The 26,709-nt window shown below is 37.3% G+C and overlaps 1 long non-coding RNA gene across 1 annotated transcript in view; it reads left to right on the top strand.

Annotated features, from left to right (window-relative positions):
- LOC136010954 (uncharacterized) overlaps window positions 1-26,505 on the top strand; it is a 55,859-nt gene extending 29,354 nt beyond the window's left edge. The window contains exons 2-3 of the long non-coding RNA XR_010611104.1: window positions 15,352-15,400; window positions 25,211-26,505. This is a non-coding gene — a long non-coding RNA (uncharacterized LOC136010954). The remainder of the gene's footprint in view (window positions 1-15,351; window positions 15,401-25,210) is intronic.
- The last annotated feature ends 204 nt before the right edge of the window (window positions 26,506-26,709 follow it).

The following is a 26,709-nucleotide window of genomic DNA, read 5'->3' as shown; positions in this document are numbered from 1 at the left end:
GTCAGTCAGGTCCCTGAGAAATTTTCAGATCTTACTGTTTACAGTGCTATTTTCTGTTCTGCACGGCTGATGATCTGTTATCTGCAGTTCTGCTAAGAGCCCTCCCTGTTCCACTTTTTTTTCCCTCTCTTAAATGCCAGACACTCTTTCTCTCAAATTTTCCAGCTAATTAACTTAATTAGGTTAAATCATGGTCTTGGAGGCTGTGATACTGAGGAACCTTTTCTTGGCAGTTCTTTTTCTCTTGAGCAGTTCCTCTGCTTGTTCTTCCTGGTTCCCACCACTTGTTTTCACTGCTGAAGCACATTGTAACCATATTAATGTAAGTCAAAGAATGTCTCCTGGCTTTTTTAAAATGCTGAGCAATTAGCTGTTCTGGTTCACAGAGTCGCCCCACAAATGGTTACTTTGGCACAACTAGAAGGTGACAACAAATGGAATTCAAGGCTAACAGGAGGGAAAGGGAAAGAAAAATCCTAGGCTACCACTGCTGCTAAAAGAGGTCCTTATATATTTGAGATGCATTGCTATTTTGTCAGAACTTCTGGAGGGCGGCATCCCTATGCTTGGTGCTTTTTCAACAAAGCTTCAGGGGGATTAATGCTAACGTGTCCACCCCCAACCTCCCTCTCCATAACAAACCTACAAAAAAACCCCAAACCCCACAAACCAACCCCAAACCCTACAAACAAACAAACACAAACCAACAAAAAAACCCCAACCCAAACCAAAACAAAAGAAAACAAACTTTTGTTACAGGCTTTGCAGCACTTGATTCCATCACTTTCTTCAGCACCATGTTCTAGTCTGAGTGGAACTGCCTTAAATATTACCACTGAATTGTACCTTGATTTGTACGTTATGTCATACACTCCTGAACATTGGCATCAGTGCCACTGTTGATTTAAGCATCCCCCTTCCCTGTGCTGATGGCACTGAGAGAATCATCATGGCCTGTGATATACTTTTATTCATGTGATTGCACAGTGGACACGTGCAAGTTTATCTCTTTAATGCATGGCAGAACTGAGGGGATGATAAGAAGGTAGAAAGGAACTACTCAAACTGGCATTGCCACTGCAAGAAGTGCTCATAGAACTACACCTGTAGTTGTTTCTTGCTGGGGGTTCTTTGCCTCCCCGGTAATCCTGATAATTTTTGTTTTATCAAATAAATACCTATGTATAAAGCTTGATTTATTTTAAAAAAGAGAAAAATGAAAAACCAAACAAACCAAAAACAAAACCAACAAAACATAATGAACAAAGCCCCCCCACAAAAACCCCAAACAAACAAACAATCAATAAGAACTCTTTTGACTAGTGAAGTCTGGAAGTTTGAATTTGCCTTGGAGCTGATCTGCCCTTGAGTTTTGCTAGTATAATAATGCTATTTGGGTGTATGGGTACCTGTGTTACGACATCGAGTCTCTATGCCCTAGCACTTATAGCTGCTCCAGTCAATGCTCTAGTATATGCCCAAGTAAAAAATAGCCTTTTGAGACTTCTGTCTTTTGTTTACAGTCTTGTATAAAATATTCTGATGAGCGTAGATGAAAAACACTCTTCCTTGAATTAATTGTGATAAATTTTAAAGAAGTCAGTGGGAGCTGTCACCCACAGGAAAGGCACAGGTAACAGGTAGCAAGTTATCTTGGGGGTTTGTTTTGTGGTGATGCACCTCTCCCAGTGTTGGCTTCAGCAAGTTTATGCCAATCTTTATAAATCCCTACAATATGGGTGAACTGAAGTTAAAAACCGTATTGCTCAACAAGAAGATTACAGTGGTATTTACCCTGATTACCTGGGCCCTGTCGATGTTCCTGGGTCACCAAGACATTGGTGTGTTTAATTACACTGCACTAAGACTTATTACACTGTTGTACAGAGCGGCTGGAGGCTATAAAAGGAAACAGTTTCTTAGGGCTCCTCTGTTTGTATATACACACATCCAAAGTCAGAAAAGCTTTTAATGTTAGCTGGGCTTTGTGACTTGCTGGATGAGCACCACTTGGTGGTTTTGAAATGCAGACTTGATTGATTAGAATATATGCTTGCCTGCAGATGCAAAGCCACAAATCTTTGTTCATATCTTATGTTTCTTGATGGGTTGAGGTGACAGAGTTCCCTACTCTACTCTTCTGCCTTCATCCCCCTCCCTCCCACTTTCACTTCTTTAGTACTTCCTAGTTCTAACTCTGAAGTCACCTGAGTTTTGCAAATAATTAAACATCCAGTTTTAGAGGGCAATTAAGAAAATTTCTCCTGATGGCTTTCAAAGATTGAGCCTTTGTTTACTTTATCTGTGGCCTTCATATATGCTTTTTCTTCCTGAAATAATGTCTTTGTAACAAAGTTCCACTTAATTAAAAAAAAAAAAAGAAGGCTAAATATGGAAGAGCTATTAGGGACTTTTCTTTGTAATTCCTCTCCTCCTATGCCATATGGTTACTATCTTTTTATGCATAGTTGTGGCTTGGCATAACTGAAAGATTCCCCTGATGTCCTTGCACTTGCACCTGTTTTCACCAAGGCTCAATTCAGCTTTGTGTTTTGTGATTTGCTCTTTCTTTTAGAGAAAAAAAAAAAAATAAAGAACTTGGACCGATAAGCTAGAGCAGATTTAGCAATGAGAGGTTAAGACATGATTCTCTCCAGCTGCCTACTGATACTGTCAGCTGAGGTTACAGGCAGAACAAAGCTGGCAACGTAAAACCTGTCTCCAGGAAAAGCACCTGCTTGCTCTGGTGTCCTTTGCTGACAGTTTGTGTGAATATGCCAGACTGACTGATGGTCGAGACATGCATGCATGTGATGGGATGAGGGCAGTAATAATCCTGGCAGAGTAGCTGAAGACAGCAATATCTGCAACTATCTCAGTATCACCAGATTTTATCTTTGGAAATTCTGGCTCTGTTTGCTTTAACCTCACTTCTTTCAACCTGCCCTTGAAAATAGGATATGGCAAAGCATCTGACAGAGAAAACGATCTTCTATTTTCATATTTTTACAGGAAGAAATACTGTCCTAGATTTCTAATAAATTCTTTCAGTAATTATTCTAATGCCTAGGAATTGTTCTTTAAGTGAAGAATTTAGTGTCATTTTTATTACCCGTAATGATTTTTTCTTTACATTGACATTGAACAAAAACTATTTTCTGTTTTCTCTTTATAAAAAACCCCTCATTCTTTTCCTGTTTATGTGAATTTTAAATCATTCTTATTCATATCTTATTGTCAATGTCATACTTTATTTTCACTGAATGTATTTTGGAAGGTTTTTCAGTCTTCCCAATAACCTTCTGAGTCTCCTGTTCTTGAAGCATTTTTCCTTTCCATTTGTATCTTTCATCTATATGGACTGACATCCTAAACCCTGCCAGATTAGAGTTTTGTAATTTTGCTCTTGCACAGGATTTAAGTGTTAATGGCTTCATAGCAGTGGAACTAAAGAGCTGGCTCCTTGCAGTAAAGACCTTCAGAACAAGGACTTCTTACTCTGATTTGGTCAGAGCTGAACAAATTGCTCCTGCGAAAATAAGAGTAGTTGTCTTGGTTTTGACAGGGATAGAGTTAATTTAATTTTTGTCTTAGTAGATTTGTTCTGCCCTTAGTATGAGAGTAATGTTGATAACACACCAATGTTTTAGTTGTTGCTAAATAATGTTTACTCTAAATCAAGAACTTTACAGTTCTCATGCTCTGCCAGAGAGGAGGGGCACAAGAAAGTGGATAAGAACACAGCCAGGACAGCTGACCTAAACTAGCCAAAGCGATATTCCATATCACAGAATGTCATGCCTGGTATATAAACTGGGAGCCACTGACAGCTGCTTGGGGCTGAAGAGTGAGCAAGTGGCTGCATGGTACTTAGTTGCCAGCTGGGGTTAAACCATGGCAGTAGTGCTGGTTTATGACTATGTTAACTAGCGACTGGTTAGTCCTTTAAAATCTGTTACATGTTATCATCCTTATACTGGCAAATCTTTCCAATGCAAATGTCAAGACTGCTCACCCCAACTGGACCTTTGTTTCTGTCCTTTGCCATTTCTATTGTCTTACAAGCAGTCAGCTACAGGCTGAAGGCTGCATGGACAAGAAGATGTTGTAAGATTTTAATACTTTATTTCTGAAACCTGTGAGTTTTTCCCACTTGAATCACTCCAGCCATATCAACAGTCAATGAATTTTGAGATTTTGGTACAGGATTATCTGATCTTGATCCTAGCAATGTGATTGCATTTTGTCTATATTACCAGTGTTCTCAAGGTACATCTTTTTTTTTTTCATTTCTCTTCTCTTTGTTTTTTTTGTTCTCCTTGTATGTATCCAGCATGCCTACTTGTGTGTGCAGGGAATGACATCACTATCTGGTATGTAAGATGTACTACCATCTTTATTAGATCAACACATTTGCATTTGACTTATAATTAATAGAGGGTGGAGTTTTTAAGTATATATTATTGCAAATTTTCACATTCTGTATAGTAGAAATAATATATAACAGTAAATATGAATAGTTCATTCAAATTATTTGACACACTCAAATACATTGTGCAACTACAGACAAATGTATGTGCATGAATATTGTTATATTCTTTTGTTCATGCACTCCAATCAGAATGGACTCTGAGATCAGAATTACAAATGTTTCTTCTTATGGCTGATCCATAAGAAGATCCACAACAACCGATTTAAATCCATGACTGATTTAGGTGGCTGAGTATGAATTTAGTAGTCTAGTGTCAGGCATCTGCTATTGGCCGTACTGATCTTTAGCATTCTTTTCTTATTTTAATGTAGAATTTAACCTTTTAGATGCTACTTCTTTTCAGGTTGGCTGAATGAGTGCACACTGCTTCATGCTAAAACTTCTTTTTCCTCATATCTCTCAGAGACGAAAAAAATATTACCATTTGAATGTGTGGCTTTTATCCCCATGTAGTACCAGGTGGAAATTAGTCAGAATCTGTTAATATTATTTTGTTCAGCTTTAAGTAGTTTTCCACTCTTCTTTGCACTCAGCAGAATAAATCAGACCCGCCTGACCCAGAGCCAAGAATAACAGTAATGCCTCCTCTCTCTTCTCCCTTCTCTTCCTTCTCTCATAGAAAGAAAAAGAAAAATATTTTTCTTTATTCTTTGGTGAGCCCAAACAAGTTAAAGCCCTGCATCAAATATTTTTTGAACCCTTTACCATTTCTGAAGTATAATAACATATTTTGTGTTAATTATTTGACAAATAGTTTACTCATCTTATGCTTGTAAAAATTTCCGTTGCCTATATTGGTGGTTACAAATGCTGCCAGTATGCATGAGTAATCACAAGAACAGCCATCGGTCTTCAGATAAAGTCAATATTTGCTTGTGCTTCAATTTGTGGTTATGTTTGTGTGGGAGTTCAAAAAAAACATTGGTATCGTATGGTTGGATGGTATGAAGCTAAGTAGCTAAGGTGGTGTTAGATGCGTTATGTTATAATTGTGCACAAGAACTATGCTCCTTAGTTTTTTTAAAACATGATACTGAATTAAATGTGACTTTACATGATTTATACATTAGTTAATATTAGCAGAGTCTCAAGGGTTTAGAGAGAAAAAAAAAATCTTAAAAAATGGCCCTGTGTTAGTACAAGAAATAAAAAAAAAATAATAAAAATATGTACTATTCTAGCTTAATAAATCTGGCCAGAAAATCTTTCAGGTGATGTTTCAGATCATTATTTATTGTTTTCTCCTTATTTTTGCATTAGAAGCACAATTAGAAAGCATGGTGGGATGCAACAAAGGAAAAGCTCTTGTGGCATATTTTGATTCTAGCTTATGATCTAGATTTCACTTTTGCAGACTTGAGGGACAAGGTGAGACAGGAAAGTTCATGTGTTCAATGTTCATTACTGCTTCTGGCAAGATGAAAAAACCTAGGACTTTAATATTTTAATTGTACATTGAAGTAAGAGGGGATAGTTGTAAAAAACTAAAACTAATGATATATACTGCAACACAAATTTGCATACATATGAGTTCTTTGGCATATGAACAGCAGCTTTCACAGCCATCTGTTCTTTTGTTGGGGTTGCAGCAACTTGCATCAGTTCCAAATATTCACTGATGTGGGCTAAACATGTTTAATAAGCACCTACTGAAAGCATAGGTTACAGGAAGCAAACCCCACATTGTTTCTAGACAAATCTTCATTATTATTGTGGTATACATCCAGTCAGCTAGCTTTTGTCCATGTTTTTCTATTCTGATTTAGGAAGACTGTGGCTGTTCTGATGTGTTTATCTGCTGGTACTGGCATATTCAGAGATCAGGGAGACTTCCTGGGATGAGAGAGAGCTCTGCTGCAGCTGGGGTCAAGAGCTCTGCCCTTCTAGTGGGCAAAAATCTAGAGAGAGAGGAGAGGATGACACCCTGGTGTGATCTGTCTTTACAAAGGCAAAACAGGTTTGGGAAAAGATACAATCAAAGCATGTCTCAAACTCACCCTGTAAAACTCTCCTGGTGTCTAATAGCTGACTTGAACTCTCCAGCCTTTAAACTGGGAGTCAGTACTTGTCTCATCTAACTGCCAGTCAGTCCCATGGCAAGAGGGGTTGTGATACAAACTTCAGAATGTAATGTTGAAATTATGCACTCTGGATCCCTTTAGATAAAATGCATATCATTTGTTGTTCCTATAAATTAATGTTAGTAAAGGATTCAGCCCAGGTCCTCTCCCATTCAGTTTGTTGGGTTCTCCCAGGCAAAACATCCAAAACACAGAAGACTGCTGGTGTGCATGAAGATAATTTGTGATGGCTATTGATTGTTCTAGGAGGTATGGGAAAGAATGGGCTCTTCGGCTTGCATTAAAATTATGAACCCTTGTTGTTTCGTTGTTGTCCTACCGGTTTCCTATTGAATATCTCATTCCGGCAATGTACACCATGCAGGCAGACAACCTAAACTGAATTTTACTTACTGGAGGAATACTGGCTTAAACTTATTTTGTCTTCAGATTGTTACTCCGGGATAACACAGGAATGGGAATTAAGATAATAATTCTGTGTTTAGTTGGTGGTGCTTTCTCCTAGTTCCTGATTTTCAGTAGTTACCTCACAGATGTCTGTAACTGTGAATATGTCAGAAGTTGCTAACAAGCACTTGCAAGTGTGAAAACTAGAGTATAAATATTTTTAATCAAAACCATTCCTAAATTATCACAGTTGGTGAATGAATAAGCATCTAGGTAGCCTTTACAATTTTTTCAGTGACATCCATGCTGGAGAGAACTGTGACCACCCTGTGACCCAGTGACCAAAATCTGGCAACTGCAAATGTTTAAATGCACAAAGTGTCTAAAATATAGCAACAAGAATGAACTGCAAAAGTTAAACAAGGAAAGAATGCTTCAAAGCTGAAGAATCTCTGGCTTATATTTTTACTGGGCTTATATTTATAAAATACTAAATACAACATTGTCTTTTAAAGCTTCAATCATAACTTTCTTAAAGGCGCTTCACCTAAGGAACAGAAAGTATCAATTAAGGACTGGACATCCATTTAAGACAGATCTAAAGAGGGTATCAACACAGTCGCCATACTTGCAGACCTATACGCAATTTATGGCACCTTAAAACATGCAAAACTCCTTATCAAAATACATGGCATGGTGAAAATTTGTTTCATACTAAAATGAATGTGTATGAAAGGACTAATAAATCTATGATAGAATGAGAAATTTTTATCACTGTAGAGCGTTATGTAGCTGCTGAAATCATGTACGTGGTAAAATCCAAACTATTTTGACTATTTGTGCCCTTCAGGTTTCAGTTACCATATTGAAATTAATACTGTGCCAATCCAGTAAAGACACAAATTGATTTCTCTTGTTTCTGGCATTATGAAGATAATAGACAGTTTGGTATAGTTTGAGAAAAGTGGAGGTCATGGTTGCTTTTGATGAAAGCGACTTTGTGTCTTTTTTCTCCGGGATCCATCAGAGTAGGTGGTAGTTTCTGGACTAAGCATAGAAGTTTGCAAATTTGAAGTTGAATAGTTACTTAAAATATCTTGACTAATCTCAGTTATTCAGTAGGTAAGTGTGATGAAAGATGTTTTTCATTTACTATTGGCTGCCACAGTTTGTTGTAAGCTTGCTGTCCCCATTCAGGTGAACAGACCTCAAGAGAGTTCTTTTTTTGCTGTGAAACTCTTCAATAGATCAAAACTAAATAACTGGACTTGCTGCATCGGCAGCTCATTTAATGAAAGGTTTAAAAAGGAAAGATAGTGCTTTTGAACATGTAGCAGAAATAGACTGGCAAATCCAGCAGTGTTTGACTACCTTTTGAAAGGGAATAGGAAGAGTAAGCCTTCACAATAAATATTTCCAGATTTAATACAGATAACATCAAATTATATAGAAAAGTTACACATATGTGCCTGATTTGTAGTTAATCATGAAGTGACCGAATTTGCACTGATGAACAAGCTTCCATACATGCACAGTTTAAGCCTGTAGGTCACGATAGCTGGAGATGTCAGGCTTTGGAATTAATCTGGTTTTATGTTCTTATTTGTGTATCTTGAATATGCATTACTGTTCGCATATATGATATGATCCCTAACATCAAGTCTTACCCTAATGATGTATTTCCTCAAGAAGCAGCCAAATGACTGTGCTTTTATCTTACAAATGCTGGAATCCAATGCACTAGAATTGGATACAATCTCTGTACTGTGGGTAAGTGGAGGAAAGTGACCCTGCCACCTTTTAGCCTGCAAAAGCTGTTTGTAATTTCTTGGAGTGACTCCCTTCCTACAGAGATAATATTTATAGATAATATTAAAGGTTAGCACTCCTACGTATCTTAGGTCACTGCTCTGCCTTGGATTGCTGGATGTCCTTCTGGTTTTTTTACAGTTCAGATCTTGGAGCAAATCAGACCAATAACTAAATTCAACAGTTCTCAAGACAAACTTGTGTTTAGCTCCCTTAGGGAAGAGGCTGAGTCATTCCCAACAGCTGTTATGTTATGGAGCTTTATGTAGAGTGGTGCCAAATCTTGAGATTTTCAGTTTGTTAGTTGTGATTTTTGGCTGAACACTGAAGTTCATTCAATTATGAAATTGTGATGTCAGTTTTCATATAGAACTAAAAGCAACTTTTAACCTTCATAGAAATGTAGAAATCTGAAACCGTGAAAGTATAAACTAAGCTCTATGATGTTTGATGATTAAAAAAGTCAAAACAAAGCAACTCCCCCAAAACCCTAGAAAAGAAGAATAGTAGAAATAATGTTTTTGTATAGGATAATTTCTCCCTCTCTCCTGTAAGTTCCACAACCCCTCTGCATTGTGGCCTGTGTGGAAGGACATTAAGAAAGGGCAGCCTGTGGTTGGGACTGACAGTGGGAGGCCTGAGAGCGGGAGTAAAGAAATGATCTGAGATGGAATGAGAGAGGATGGTTTGGTGTAATAAATTGTGGAGACTGTATGCTGTGGGGAGTTCTGTGTCTGGAGCAATTGGGAGGCACAATCCTACCAGTAGACTTCTAGATTTCTGTATGGAATTCATGATTTGAGAAGTGGCTGCTTCAGTCTAGTCTCCTTGTGTACTGCTTTACCTGGGCTCCTGCTGTTCTTCCCCCTTGTTCTTGGTGTTTGACTGCAGTCTTCTAGCTGGATTTTCCTTAGGAAAGTGAAGCCCAGCTTCTGCTCCAGTGGTTTTTATGCCAGATGGAGGATGAACATACCACAGGCCTTCCAGAACTCAGGAAAGTATTTTCAGAGTTAATAATGGTCATTTTAGTGGAATTATTCCAGCTAACTCAGAACTTTTATTGAATTTCTATGCTGTTTAATTTGACTGAGATAAAAGGCCAAGCAGCGGCTGCTACCCTGCTTCTAGAAAAGCAGACAGTAGGAGGAGTTGGAAAGGAAAAGCACATTAAAGGCTTTGGTTTGAATGATGAGATTTTTAAGTGGAAATAACTCTGTTACCAAAAAGCATACTTTATCTGTCACAGGAAGAAATATAAGACATGAAATACTGATATACAAAGTGTTGAATACTTATATTGTTTGGCTGCAGTTGGTAGTGGCTTTGTTGGTGCTTTTGTTGGTGGTTTTTTTGACCACTTTTTTTACCTCTTGTTCATTGTGTCAAGGAAGTCTAGAATGCTACTGTTTTCTGTTATATAATCAATAGCTGCTTAAGGCTCATTTTCTTGGCTTTTCTAATGAGGTTACTGTTTTGCTTGATCTTTTATTTCTTGTAGAGTTGAACAAGAAGTGAATTTTCATTGTTGCAGTGTGTTTAGGAGCCTTATGCATGACCTAGGATTCTACTTCAGGCATTATCACCACGGAGCAAAAGCACAGTTGCTACATCCTCCCCTACTCACCTCCATTATCAAAAGTCTCACTGATCTGATACATTTTGCATGTAACCATTTCCCCCTCTACCCTCCTACTCTGTCCCATCCATCACCCTCCCCCCTCTTCCCCCCCATCCCCCCCCCGACTAGAACTCTGGTTGTAGTTCTAGTAATTTCTGGTGAGGATTAATTGCTGTAGCACTTTTCTGGTCACAGAAAATACAGGGAAGTTCATACACTATCCTGGCATGAGTCCTTTTAAAGGAAGTTGCTGTTTCTGCTTTGGGTATTATTCAGCTGGTTCTGTTAAGTACTTATAGTTAGATATTCTATGTCCAACAGATCAAGCCCAAGTATTAAGGTCTGGTTTTGGTTTTTGATGGTGCTCTTTTTTGCTCCCAATCCCTCCATTCCCTCTTTTCTGGAAAGTGCTGCCCTGCTTCTGGCTTTACTCATTCACTGACAGCAGTGGAGGGATGAAGCTTTCTCAGAGCCAGTGGAACGATGGCTAGTAGCCAGATGCTACTTACTGGAGCTTTATTTGCTGAATCAAATATATTTGGGTCCCCTTCAGAGCTGTCTTTTTTTTATTGGCGACCTTATCCCAGTCACTAGGTCAGAAGAAACCCTCCACACTTTGGAGGACTCATCCCGAACTTTCGGCCAGAAGAATGTTATTTTTGAAGCTGCTTCAAGTTTTAGGATTCTGGCACATCCTGATGTCTCAAGTTTATTTTAATACTTTAATAATCACCCACAATTAGTGGCTAACAAAAGGAAATACATCTTTGTTGTTTTCAGATAGCAATGTTTTAAGTAAAAACCAAATACTCTTCCTAGCCTACAGAGACATTTCATAATAAGATGTTTCCAACATATGCCTCTTTGTATTAGTCCTTAACTTTCTGATAAAGTTGCTGAGGATCCAGACATAAAGGGAAAAAATAGAAATTAATCACACGTAGAATATTTTATTTTCTCCATTTTCTAAGGTGCTGATTTGTCTTCTTTCAGTAGATTTTGTAATGTTATTCTATCAGCCTAGACTTCTTTAGGAAACTACTGAAAGTTTGTGGATAGGATCATGCCTGTTTTCCATGACAGCAGACTACCCTAAAATTAATTCACTTGTAGAAGACATTACAGCAGCTTTCCAGCACCTAAAAGGGGCCCAAAAGAAATCTGTATTTTCTAAAACACTGTATGGTGGTATGACGAGGAATGACTAAAAAGAGGGTAGGTTTAGGTTAGGTGTTGGGAAGAAGTTCTTTACAGTGAGGGTGGTGAGGCACTGGAACAAGTTGCCCAGAGAAGCTGTGGCTGCCCTGTCCTTGGAAGTGTTCAAGGACAGGCTGTGTGGGGCTTTGAGGAGTGTGGTCATAGTGGAATGTGTCCCTGCCTATGGCAGGGGAATTGCAACTAGAGGAGTTTAAGGTGCCTTCCAACCCAAAGCATTCTATGATGGTATGTCCAAAGAAGATTGACATAATTTTTTAAGGTAGGAGATTCTGTTTGGCTGAATAGACCTACCCAGTGTCACTTGTAATTTAAGTAATGGGATTGCCTGGTACCTCGTTATAGACTGTTTGTACTGAAAGATGGCATGAAGTGGCAGCAGATGTTTTTGCAAGCAGCATATGAAATAACATAGCATCAATGAACATGACAATTTTGTAGAAAGCTTGAAAATTGGGCTAAATACACTGTCTATAGGAAGGAGAGATACCAAGTCTCATTGCAATGGGCAGTGTCAGAAATAGGCTAAATGTGATGGGACGTGAACTGACAGATGTACTGGAAGATATAATACACTTATTGTTTAATCATGTGGATAGAGTAGAAGATGGAAACATTGAGAATAAGAAGCTTACAGTAAAAGCTATTGCTTAATCTGAGTAATAGCCTCTAAGGCTTCTTAATCTACTAGGGAAATTGTATAGATGCAAGTCTGACAAGACAAAAGAATAAAGAATCTTGTAAATCAGTGAAATTCTAGATTTTAATTTCTGATGTTCTACAAGGGATTGGGGAAGGGGGAAATAGAAAGAAGAGAGAAAAAAAAAATGCCCCACATTAGTTCTGTTCATGGTTTAAGAAACAGAGAAATGAGGATAAAATGTAACATTTTTTTTTTCTTTTGGAAGCGTCTTAATTGCAGGCTTGGAATCTCAAGCCTTAACTGAGGAGTCAAGATGGCTGCACCACTGACTGACGTAGTTTGTGGTTAAATATTGCCATGGTGTCAAAAAGCCTTAGATAGGACTGAGAAAAACATGTGGCAAAGAACTGTCCCTGTCCCTCAGGGCTTGTGGTTTAAAAGTTTGCAAGAAATTAAAGGATGTAAAGATCTGCCTGAGGGATATATAACTGCTGCCCATAATTATGTGTTGGGTAGGCAGGATTGAAGTAGCTCTGTTTTAATCAATGGGAATGATGTGGGATGGATTGGAGTGAGAATAAAATAGAAGGTCCTAACATGCCCATCTTAATGCTTTAAAAATACAAAGGCACTTACAAAGCTGGTCTTTTCAACGGGCAGCTTGTGTGGGAGTATATCAATGTTACACTGTGGCCACAGAAGGCAAGAGAATGCAAGTAAATGCCAGTAAGCTACTGGTGGTTAGAGGGACCACAGATAAAACTTGCCCTTATGTACTGCAAGAATGCACTGCTTATTGCAACATGTTTGGAGAATCATAAAGTAGTATAATTTTTGCCAAGTGAGAGAATCGTAAGAGCTATTTAGCATATCTATTATCGCTGTCATTAATGTTAGAAGCTGTGTAAACTTTCTCTGACCTGTCATGACAGTTGTTAAACAGCACATTAACTCGAACAATTGCAGCAACTTTTTAATGTTCTGTGAAACGTCTAAATTATATCAGTAAGAAAGATATTTTAGGAAATTTAATTTGATACCAAAGCATGCAGGTGCTTGTAATTTTATTGCTCAAAAAGGATGGCTTGCTAAACTTGCTAAACATTTCATAACTTAATTTTTGCTCATCATCTTTTACTTAATGCACACTGGTGCCATGAATGCTAAGCACTGCAATTTTTAGCAGAAATTTTAATAAACACTACAACAGGCAGTTAAAAACTATTACCATTTACAAATCTTCAAAAGTCTGTAGTAGATGTAGGATACAGTGATTCAAATTTCTCTAAATGTTGTTATAAGGATCATAAGAAAAAATTCTATTCCTTCCAAGTCCAGAAAATCTGGTGCAAGAAAGAACTGTCTTTTGTGGGTTTCTGTAGTGTTGAAGAGTGTTGCCAGCCAAAATTATTCAAACAATATAAATCACAAGCTTAAAAAGATTTCACTTATATTACCCATTTTTTTTTTTTTTTGCTACATGTGGCTCTCCTGCTCCCCTGGAGCTCAACATGTTATGCTGTACCTGTCAGCTTTAACTTCTCTTTTGCTGTTAATTCCTCTCTTCTGTGTTCTTCTCAGGTTTTTATCTTCCTGTCACCTCTCACTCTGTCTCAGCATTTTTCTGAATTCTCAACCACAAAAGCCTGGCTTAAAGCCTCAGTTGACTCTGGGGGCAGAAGTGAATAGGAAGCATGACTGTGTTGTCATGAGGAACTACAGAAGCTTTGGAAGTAGCATCCTTCTGTGGCTTCATGCATGTTGAAATAGATGGCCAGAAATAATCTTTGTAATTACAGTAAACATTCATAAGATTTGGCAGTTGAATTTTATTTTCTCTCTCCTAGTTATATTCTCTGTTAGTAAAGTAATGACTTCAGATTTTTTACTCTGAGCATATTGCTTTCCAGACTGTATCCACTTCCCTACCAAGAATAACTTTAACTTATTCTTTAAAGTCTAAACAATGAAATTAAAATATGTTTAATTAAAGATCATAGGAGCAATGATTTAATCTTCCCCTTTTTCTTCTCCCTGTTACCAGGGGAAGGTCTTCCCCAGCAGAGTGAACGCTAGCTTCTGTCAGTCCACTTACTGCTGTTCTACTCACCTGAATTTGGTGCTTTCAGTACAGACCCATTAGCCCTGCTAGGCAGTGTCCCAGGAATATGCAGAAAGCAATAGAACAGGAATGCTGCTATATTTCACGGTTAAGTGTACTAAAACTCATTTCATCCTAAGAGTAATTGTTCCAATTGCAGTACATGAATAGTGTTTTTATAACACCAAAGTGTCTGTGTTGTGAGACAAGAGAAAGATTATATTAATGAAAAGAGTTTCAACAACGTTAGTTAGCTACCTTAGCTGTTTGAAGGCTTTTCACAATATTGCTCAATAATCATTTAGTTTCACAAAATCACACATCTCAATGCAATTGGTGCCACTGGATTTAGTGTGTCTGGATGGCTCTGTTGGTGTTCAGGCTTGGCCAGCTTCTCAAATAGACCCTTACAGTACCTTTAAAAATCCCACCTATTTTCTGTGTCGTCTTAATATCCAGTTTTCCCACTGGTCACAATCTCTACCATTTCCTCCTCCCTCCCAATATTCCCATAATGTTCCAATGATTTTTTTGGTAAAAAGTAGCTTTAAGAAATTACCAGATGAAAAAAAAAAGTAGATTACATAACTAAAATGATATATTTTCATAATATTTTTCATTTAATTTGGTTATGCCTGTTTAAAATTAGACTAATGAAGAATGCACTAGTAAAGAATGATTGCCTAATAAGTACCTGTAATCCTAAACTCTTTTGCTATCTATATGAAACATATTACATTAAAATGCACAAAACATTTATATTTCAGGACAAGTGAGATAAAGGAACAATAGGTAATTTGTCAAAAAAAAAAAAAGACTCAATTATCTGGATGAAAGATACTGAATAATTATCTATGAAAGCACTACAAATAATTTTCTGATTGGTTTGGATTTTCTGTGTTTTCAGTGTTTATACAACTAATTCAGAAAAATGTAATAAAACTAACGGGATTATAATAATTCAAAACAGTTGGTTTTGTTTGTTTTGTTTTTTTTTTTTTTAAGGGTTTTGAATGCTTGCCTGGAGGTAATGGGAGTAGTCAATATACTGCAGGTAAGTCTTCAATTTTTAGTATGAGTAGAATAAAGTTTTCTCTGATTTTTGTTATTCAATTAGATATGAATAGTCATGCTGTTAAAAATTGTTAGCAGAGGCAAAATGAAGCCAGATGATTGAAACTGTGTTTCTATGTGCCAAAAGACATTAGGATTATTGGGAACCCTTAAGTAATATATATAAATCTGTCTAAATTCTCATATACAAATAATTAAATTACTATATTTCAGTATATTTTTGTTCTTTCCCAAAGAGATGTAGATGGAGGATATGGACAGGCAGATATCGTTCCTGAGACTTTTATACACTTTTGCAAGGCTCCTAAGTTACTTCTATAGCTATTTCGTATAGCTGAGCATTATAATATTTTATTGTTAAGGAACATTTTCCATGCTTAGCTTAGGGCCCTTCCCTACCTTTCCTAGTGCATTGTGTACAGAAATTAGAAACCCTTGGTTTTCTTAAATTTTTTAACTGAATTCATATTTCTCAAAAATGAACAAGTTATAAGTACTTGCCAGTTTTTATTCCGATACAATCCAAGTCCTTTGAATTCCTATTCAAATAGTGATGCAATGTAGTAATGTCCGTCAGCTGTGCAAGAACTTTACAGTTGTAAAGTGCACCTGTGTTACTCATTCTGTTTCCTCTGCATTTGTGGAAATAAATCGTTGACTGAATGACTGTTATCAATGAGAACTGTACAACTGGGAAGGTCAGTCTTTCTTGTCATTTATTTAATTTTTACATCTCTGTGCCTCTTAAACTGTTGTCATGTTTAAACCCAAATAATTATCCATCAATGGAATCTACACTGTATGCTTTATAAACATGAAGTCTCAGGGTGGGAAAATTGGCAAAGAATTGTCATTTCCCTAGACCATTGAGAATTTTATCAGTGATGATTCAGTTCATTTATGCTTTAGGTAAAACCAATGGAATATCTCCCACATATAGGGAGATGGTATTCTGAAGAAGGGAGATGAGGAAGAGCTGATCAGAAGATAGGATTTGATAATCACTAAGCAAAATGTATGTAATCAGCTTCCAGGAACTGTTATTCCACTCAGTACCCCTAATCAGGTTTTCTGGTTCAGTGAGATGAGTGTAAAGGTTGTTAAAGCCATTGTGAAATAATAAGAAATAGAGATAGTTAAAGCAGATTTGTAGTCATTTATGATACCTAGTTTTTCAATTAGCATGTGCTATTTTCTATTTGTGATCACAAATAACATGCTACCTTTGTAATATTGATTGACACATAGCAAATTGAATCTATTTACTTAATCTTCTTAATATGTCTCTGCATTAAATGAGGGTCAAGACAGCTGAGTATAAGAAAGTAAATCAAAACAGCTGTCTGCTTCGTTCATAATGGAGTAGGATTCTAGACTGCAAGGAGTATTTCACTGGTAGACAAATAATTTCATAAAGCAATCTAAGAAGAAGCTTCATGAGAGAAAATCTCTCATTCATTAGCTCTAAAAATATTGCCATAAATAAATCCCTGGAAATCACTGGTTGGAGTAAGATGAATTATGATTTACATCATAGTTAAGTCTAAGGTATTTTGTTATGGTTTTATAGTCTTATTGAAGATTTATAAGAGCCATTAACTTACATGCTGCAATTCTGTGAAGATGCATCCTTTTGAAAAGAAAAAAGGGTTATTTTGGGGGTTGGTTTAGTGCCAATTTATCACTCCACACATGGGTACATACACAGGCATATACTCAAGGCTTTTATAATTCTTTGTGCTCTAGCTATGTCCCAGGTTATACTCCTTACCGGACAGCTAAGCTGATAAAATTGTTCTTAAGATATTTCTAGCTAAGATACTTTTAGCAGATTAATATGAATAAGCAGGATGAACATCCATTTAAGTGTATGAAGAACATTGTATTCTGCCGGCTTCTCCTGCAGCCACCTTGGAATATTTCTGTTCAGTGAATTTTAATGAATCTAGTTACAGAGGATGCTTGGTAGCATCATCATCTCAGTTATCCTAAGGTCATTGTCAATAGGACTGCTCATATGTCTAGACAAGTCAAAGGAAGAGCATGTAACCCTGTACTGTAATCACTCCAAATTAGCAAAAGAAACAGGTATTCCGAGAAATGTACCAGTATCAAGAGAAATCAACAAAACTTCTGTATTTACTATGGGATCATCTATGTGGCTTTAGCCAATGATCAGAACCAAGGCATATCCCAAAATCATGACTGGGGTAATTTTTTTTCCTTGAAGACACAGTAAGTTTTCCCAAATGCCTTGGGGGCAGAGGGATTTGTGAACACTAGCATTTCAGGGTTGACTTGAAAAAGATATATTGAGCTGTTTGGTTTTTGTTGGTTTTTTTTTTTTTTTTTTGTGGATAAATTAATCACAGGCTATAACTTGTATTTTGCTTTTTTAACAAAGAATCAAACAATTTGTACCAAATATTTGATATGCTGCCTTGAAGGAGAAGGCCTGTTACTTCCCCCTTCCTTCCCTTAACCAGTGCACTGGTCTGAGGTTTTATTTTTTAGCCTGTAATAATTAAGTGGTCTTTTTTTGTTTCATAATTCCTAATGAAAAGCACATGTGTTAGTTATGTTTGGAAGAATGTATTACTTTACACTTAAGTTCTGTTGTGCGGCAGTGTCCTGAAATATTCCAGTCTGCCGAGTTGGTCAAACATGTCTAATTCATTATTACCAAGGACAATAGAAAATCTGTTTGGAAAGGTCTCAAAGAAAGAAATGATTCTATATAAGTCATCTGCATTTCCTCTGAAAATTGTACTATTGGGATTTGTTTATGTAGGATTGAAGATCAGAAAGCTTGACAGCTGAAGCTAATCAATAGAATTTAGGAACTGGAAGCTGGGTTCTGTGAGTGGTTCCTCAGAACTGAGACAGCTGAAGTAACAGTAAGTTTCAATTCGATGTTGTTTATGACTTTCACCTCAGAACAGACATGAAAAAGGTCAGGATCTACTGAGTGGTCACTAAGGGGCTGTACAATAGTTGTAAACTTTAAGAGAACTGGTTGTAGTTGGGGAAGGTAAGTCTGAATTGAGGGATGATAGAAAGATGTGACCTTCTGTACCGCTTCCATTTTTATTTTTATTTTTCCCAGTTAACCAATCTCAGAAACTTTAGGAATGTTACTTCAGCATGAGTAAGAGAAGTATTAATATCTGGGTCAAGCAGACCTGTGCTGCTGAGGAAGCTATACCTACACTCTGCATTGGCACATTTAAAGTACCTGAGTAATCGTATGGTGATCAGTAAAAGTTTACTGGGCGACTGGGTAATGTTTCTGTAGTGAAACCCATGCACCTTATGCCTTTACTGTTGTTGAGAACTAGTGATCAAAGATATCTTGGCTGAGACAAGCTGCATTTTCCTAAGGCTGTACAGCTGTACTAAAAAGACTGAGGGAAGGAGAGGTGACAAACCCCTAAAATTCAGAAATGCTGCATGGAGGCTTTTAGGTAGGAAAAAAATAAATCTGCTTCTGCTAATGGTGCTTAAACCTAGGAGAGGAGTAGGCACTTCTTGGGCAGTGTTGGATTTACTGTGTTACCTTATTTCTCTGGGACTTCCAAAAAGTCGGGCATGGTACATGTTTCTCTGACACAGGACTTAGGAAGGCAGTTTTCCATGCTTTCCGAAGACATTAAAGTGCACCCAAACACTTTTAAATCTGCACTTTTGCTGTCTGATTTTAGTCAAGCATAATCTCCCCTGTCTGATTTACTGCTGCTTGGAAAATGCATGGGTCTCATTCAACCCATCATGAAGCACTTGGAGCAATTTCTTGGTTTAGCTGGATTTTGTGATGCTCTCTGTCCAGAATGTAGATGTGAGGATAAGGAGACTGATGATAGGGGAGTGGGGAATTCTAACACATTCTCAGGTTAGGCAGATGAATAGCTGTCTTTGGAAAAGCTGGTCCATGCCCAGAACATTATGCAGTATAAAAAGTTCATACTACTCAGCAGATTTCCAGTTACTTAGAGAAGACCTTCGCCTCCCCCCCATGCTAATGAAAAATAACACAACCCCTTTTGCTCTCTCGAGACCAATCAGTCAGTCTCCAGTCATTCAGTTTCCTCTTGAAACTATTTCAGAAATTGCTTGAAGGGAGAGGACACTCTAAAAGCAGCGATAGAAAAAGTATTTAAGAGACACAATTCAGAATTTAAATTAAAAAAAAAACTGTTTCAGAATAGTCCATTAAAATTTACTTTCTCAGCAAAACTGAGACCTTAATTCTGGTTAGCTGCACTAGATTTAGAGTTAATTCTACCTATATAGTACTTTTAGACTTATTCACTTTAAAATATATGGGTTTTGGTTTTTGTTGTTTTGTTTTTTTCTCTTCTAATTGGTTTATTGTATTTTAACCTCCTTAAGTTGAAAAAATGAAATCATTCTGGATGAATAATTTTCTGTAACTGTAGATCTAGAACAATTCTCAAAGGAGAATTCTAAATTCCTTATTCTGATTGAAGCAGGAAATAACTCTGCTGTCTACTACAGTCAATGGAAACAAGCCAGTGTAAAAGAAATTTATATCAGATTTTTTTTAATATAGAAATCCAAACTTACTAGACAGACCAAAAGAAAAGCATGCAGTCCAGCACAGGATTTGTAAGAAAGAAATCTATTATATTTTATAACACTTTTTGTTTACTGTGTGTAGTGTGAATAGTCTGCCAAATAGCACAATGGGGGAAAATAGTGTGTGTGATCTATAAATATCAAATCAAAGAGGAAAATTAAAATCCCCATGGCTAGGGCAGGATGTGATTTCCATAACCATCCTGGTGAGTGATAGTAGGGTTGCTCATGTATGTGATCCTAATGTGTCAGAAAACCAGGAATATGGTATAGGTGATTATTTAGCTATTTACCTCCAGATTTGAGATTGGATTGTAGGCAGCTTTTACTCTAGAAAAATAATTCTAGAATCTGTAGAAGAATATACTGGTAGCGCACTCCACGACATGCTAAAAAGCAGTATTTCATGTCATGTCTGTGAATAACCTTGTTCTTCTGGAAGTGCCTGACATGGCTATTAGCTTACAGCACAGTGTATTTACCCATTCACTGCAATGTACCAGATAATTTGAGTGAAAATTAACATGTCAGGTTAAAGCAGCACATAAATGCTTTTATTCCAGGAGAGTACAGAAGTTCTCAAGTATAAATAAGCACTTACTGGGATTTTAGGTTGTATATTTGCTGCTCCCTGAATTTAACAGGCATAATTTTATACAATTTTCTTTGAGGTTTAAAGAGTTGAATGTATTTTAGATTTCAGAACTTCAGTTCTTTGACTTTTGCTTGCCCTCTTTTCTGACTTAGGGGGGACAAAAAAAAAAAAAAGGAAATAATTTTGGTCTGTAATATACTTGAGTGTTTTCTCAGAGGAGGAAAAGGAGCACAGCCAGAAAGAGAATAATTTCACTTTATTGTGATGCCATTTCTTTGTACTAGCCCAGAAGAGTTTCCTGGTGGGGTACGTCTCTTTAAGCACCCTCCCCCCAATGGCTGACTACATGCTAGTACCTCCTACAGCTGATTAGCCTGAATAAATATGTTGTATTTACATTTTTCTGAAGTAATGATTTCAGAAAGCTGACATGAGCGAACACCCACACCCATGAGTTAGGTGTTATCAAGAAAAACTAACCAACCTTTCTTTTCTGTAGGCTGGAAACAAGCACATACGTAAGGTAAATTCAAAGGGGGTGGTGCAGTGAAGGAGAGGAAGGATTTTACATAGATTAATTTTAGCCCAGGAATCTAGTTTCCCCGCTCTCTTCTGTTGATAATGATGAAGGCAGACACTCCTTCAAGAACGCATACTATGAATCTTAGCTGTACTCAGGAAGATCTGGTGTCTCTATTCATTGAGTATATAGAAAACATATGGCTGTTTAAATCCTTGGGTTAAAGTAAGACTTTGTAAATACTGCCACACTACTCTTTCCATTTTAGGAAATGTAAGTAGTTCTCTGTTTTTCAGCTTACCTCTCTGGACAGCTTTAGAAGAGTCTGGAGCTGTTTGTCAGGTTCTCATATCAATTGAGAAGAAAAAGAAAAAAAAATACTTTTTTTTTTTTTCTCCTCTCTGGCTAGAAAATGCTGTCTTGGTGTTTTACAGACATTCTTTGTGTTCAGTGATAACTAAGTGTCAAGAACGTAGTCATTCTTTTATTTGTATAGACAAATCAAAATCAGTGTTGTATTAAATCATTTTCCCTATGTGTCTGGATTAAGATAACTCTGTCTGGCAGAGCTGTTCCCTGAACAGAGCTGCACTGCATGTACTACTTTTGCAGTACTTTCACAGGATTGTAACACTGGGTATATAAAAAATTTAAATTATATCAACATGTTCCTTAGAACCTACTGTTATATAGTCACCTCTTCACATACATTCATTGAAATGACAGTAATTAACCGAAATAATTTAATTTCTTATGTAATTTTGAAAAATTACCCATCTTTACCCTTTATAAAAACTTTAGGTGCCACTGGGCAGGGGTGAGACTGCAGAAGCATTCTTTGGCAAAGCATGGAATAAGTACATCTATCTTTGTGTTTGCCATTTATCTTTTTTTCCCCACATATGCTGGCCTTCTAAATGACCCATGCCCATAAATCCCAGAATTTAGGCCTGTCTTCATCAGTGTGTTATCTGTTATCTAAGTTGACAATGTGATTTTAACCCAGTCAAACACACAGCTGTCACCTGAGCTGGCTACAGTTTATTTAAGCATTTTAGTATACATGGGAAATAATAGGATCCCATCTGTACTACAATAGTCAACTGTGTGGCGGGGAATAACAATGTTCTAATCAGCTTCCTGGGTTAATTATAACTGTAGTAATGATGAAACTGGAGACTAGCAGTGTGTGTGTGTAGGGGGGCTGGGGGAATGACAGAGATTGGTGATTTGATGCAGAGGCTTTATTTCCAGAAAGCAGTTTGACACCACGTGGTCGTTTCACACAGACTACTAGGCAGCCATCAAATGATGCAACCTCTTGGGGACAAAACCTCCTGTATTTGTATAATAATCCCCCAGCCAGCTCTCTTAAGGAGCTACTGTGTTCTGAACAGGGTCAAAAATAGCCTTGTCTTGTACCTGCAGCAGGTCTCTTTAACACTTACGCGCATATGTTTCTCTACCTTAGGAACCCTTGGTCAGTATTAAGAGTTCTGAAACTGAGGATTTCTGGGGCCATGTAGATGGAATATTCTACATTATATTAGAATATGTTGTCCTGTTGTTTTTGCGGCTGGTGTTCTCTGTTCCTGCAAGCCTACCTTCAAACATAATTCATATCCCTTTTAGTCTTCTTTACTCACTGGCAATAAAAGGAGCCCAAGGTCTGGAAAAACACAGTTCCCTGTTAAAGCATTAGGAATATCTGAACAGGCTGCCTGCTTTTGCTCATTTAAGTGTGAAGAGCATATGTCCTAAACATGCAGGGCTGGACTTTTCATCTTTGGCTATAGCTGCTGAAGTCAGGTCTGTCAAAAATTGGAATTATGTGCTGAGTGACCAGGTGTGTGTTGCAATGGCCATCACAGTCATCATGATTTCATTGCTGACATGAAATAAGTTGTGTAAATTCACTAGAAAAATAAATTGCTGCTCTGTGAATACTTTTAGTCTGTTTTCTGTATTTTGCTTGGCTTTGTGCTCCATGGGCTGCTTCACAGAGCTGTAGCACAGCGTCAGGTTCTTTTTCCACTAGAGTAACAAGGGCTGGTGGGTAGTGAGAAGGGAATACAAAAAGAAAGCTTCAATAATCTTGTGCACGGATCATTTGGGTAAAAATTTTCCCTCATTTCAAGTGCAGGTCTGTACATATAAGGACCCTTAAATAAATTTTATCATTAATTTGATTAGAGTAAAAATTTCAGGCCTTGACCATAAGAACCAGTTTTAGTAACTTATAAACTGGCAAAGTTTCCCTTTAGTCTTGATTAATATATTGTCATGCATGTAGAAGCTTGTTTCTAATTCTTTTAGGATTACTCAATTTTCTCCAGAGACTTGCCAATGAGTAGCAGGAAAGCCAGCTTGGGCAGGTTGCAATTTGCCTCCCACATCAATGTAACAATGATGGCAAAGATATGAGCTCCCAGAGCACTGAGCTTGGAAAAGGCACTTGCCCACTCCACCCAGACTGACACTTCTGATGAGCTGAGCTGAGACTGGGGTTTGAGGGCTTCTTACAGTTGTGACTTCCCTTTCTGTCACCTCCCCCTTCCTGGAAATTCATTTACATGAATTGCAGTCTGTCAATATCAGCCTTGAAAGTGACCACAGAAACTTGGCAGGACACAGTCCCCAAACCAGGAGTTTCCATGGCAGTGTTGCATACTCTGAGAGACTGTGCACTAACCCTAGGTGGCATGCTTGCTGTTGCCCAAACAAATGGAGCCTTGGTTTGTCTTCTTCCTCCAGATTTGCCTTTGAGACTAAACAAACTGAAGAAAAATAACATGCAACTTAATACAGTGAAACAGAAGTCTAAACTTCGGCTATGAAAATGGAAACTGTTATGACAGAGAAAGCTAAAACGGGTTTAGAGCACATGACACCAAATCTCTGTCTTTATTAAGATATGTTGCAGCTGTAAAGACAGTGAGGCAGGAGAACTTCATTCTTTCAGTGGGATTTGAAATTACTGTTAAAGCCAGTTTGGGAATGAGAGACAACTGGAAATCTAGCTCTTCTCCCTGTGTAAAGGTTGACAGCTGTTTGAGATCTTTCTCTCTTCCTTTCTTTGAAAACAGATCTTCTGTCTTTGTCTACTAGTAGTCTTATCTAACTCTTTTTTCCATAAAACTTTAAATCTCTGCTCTGCAGACTTAATAATAAGTTGTATCTCTCTTGTTTAATAACTAGTGCGTTCCCTCCTGCCTGAATGTCTCCTATAGTGGCCACAAAGCTGTATAAAACATAAGAAACATTAATTCATTATTTCCTCCTCACGCTTAGCTTTCATGGACACTGCATGTAACCCACTCAAGGCAAACACAATATCAGAGTGCATTAGTTAAACTAATCTCATCTTTTCTTTTAGGAGTTCCTGGGGTCAAAACCCCAACATTTTCTGTCAAGATGTGAAACACATCAGTGTCTCTGTTCTGATTATAGTTATCACCCCTAGTCTTTCACAGCCTGGAACAGAACCACCTGCTAAAGGTTACGTTTATAAAATATAGCTGTAACTGGAATGTGTAGTAAGGGAATGGTAAATTTCCTGCTAGTCTATATTCTCAGCCTAGATTAATGGATAGCTGAATATATTGCTTACCCTTCTCTTATCCACAATTTCTGTCTCAAAATGAGGGTGTTTTCTGTTGAAGCACTGCATATTTATCACTTTTGGATGTAGATGTGATGTAGCAACCTCTTGATTAAGAACATCTTATTAGGCGTAGATTTGGGATAGCAATAATTTGGGAAGGAAGCTGTATTGCATATGTTTCTTTCTAATTTTTGAAATGTATTTCGTATATACAAACAAAGAGAACTCTTGATAATTTTAAACAGAAATGTGAAGGGCTAGCAGGAGAGGAAGAAAAATAGAAGCCAAGCAGAAAATATTGGTAAGAATCAATATACCTGAGCTAGTTTTATCCAAGTTGTTTTTCTTGCTGATATTCACTGTGAAATTTTGTTAATCTGTATTTTTTTTATTATTTTTTAAAATTGTCTTTTTCCAACTGCTTTTCTGAATAGATGGTTTCTGTCCTGATTCCCAATAATGACTGTTTTCTTAGGCTGTCCTGAGAAACTAGAGAGCCTTCACTGAGGAACAGGAAACAGCAGCTGCTTGGTATATTCTTTAAGTGGTGAACACCTGGTCCTGGAGTGGTTCTCAATTCTATGCTGCCTACAAAACTCAGAACAAAACCAAGCATGATCCTGGATGTAAGACTGTCAAATTAAGAACAGTACCTGTTAGAGAAACAGTGCCTCTCACTTGGCCTAGGAAAAGTACTCACCAGATGAACATGTTGTGGATTGAATCCAGGTTTCCCAGATCTGCTGACCAGTCCAGAAGCTACAAGTAGTTACTTGGTCAGTTAGTTAAAGACTTTGAATAAATTATTAGAGTAATCTCCAGAACTGACACCCTAGGATCAAGCTTCAGTGTTCTTGTCCAGATAAAACCTATTGTTCTATTTTGCTGGGATTAGAATCAAATAAGTGTGAAATTCTATACTGTGAAACTAAGTTTATTTCTGTTCATAAGTAATTAAGGTTTACATCCCTAATACCTGAGAAGCTGGATCCATGCCGAGATCAAAAATAAAGGGTGGAAAACCAGAAAACTAATGACTGCAATCCTACTGGTTAGATAGAGCATATATAGCATATGAACATGTGAAAGCCTAGGATTAAATTGAGGTTTATGTTTCTGCTGTTCAATCTGCTGCCATGGCTGAACTTGCTGCACTGTTCTCCAGACATTCAGTCCTTGTTTTGTTCAGTTTTTTGTCAATTACAGAAGTTTTCATAACTCTCTTTCAAGTGTAAATATTAATGATGATTTATGAATTGTTGTTTGCATGACACATATGGATTTAACACAGTCTTGCTATGAAGTGTTTACTGTCTTACTGTGCAGTCACTAATGAGTTACCACGTTTAAGTGATGAAGAAGTAATAGTCTGAAGAACCTCAGTAAGCCATAGTAAGAGGCTGAAATATCAGCTCTTGTGAATGGTAATTAAATATTTTTGAGTACTCAGACTAGAGTGCTGAAATTGTATTAGTTCTGGCTCCTCCAACTTTTGCATGGATATTATCATGTGGTTACAGTTTTCTTCCAACTGGATCAAGAGATTTTAAAGCTTATCTGGTTTGTGTATGTCTGCCTTACTTCAGAGCCTGGGGTTTTCTGTCCTTATACATCTAGCTGAAATTTAAAAAAAAATAGTATGTGTATTTCAAAACCTTTTTTCCTACCTGCTTTCTGACTTTTTGCTGCTTAAGAGGCTGTTGTTAGCACAGAGGAGGCTGCAGAATACAAGCAGTTCCAGCAGTAAGAAATCTGTGTACATGTTCCTTCCAATATTTTATTTTTAAACTAAATAAAACAATGTTTGGAAGCTATGGCAGGCAGACTCCAGCTCTTCTATTTAGTTCAGTTCCCTAATTCAATGTGTTTAAAAGTTAGCACAAGCAATTTATCATTCACTTGCAGAGCGCTGAATACAGCTGCCAGAAAACACACATTTTCCCCTAAAAATACATTAATGTCTGTTTAAATAAG

This window comes from Lathamus discolor, chromosome 3, assembly GCF_037157495.1.
Source record: "Lathamus discolor isolate bLatDis1 chromosome 3, bLatDis1.hap1, whole genome shotgun sequence".
Lineage (NCBI taxonomy): Eukaryota > Metazoa > Chordata > Aves > Psittaciformes > Psittacidae > Lathamus > Lathamus discolor.
The sequence above is the reverse complement of the archived record's forward strand: the minus strand, read 5'-3'. Positions and strand labels throughout refer to the sequence as shown.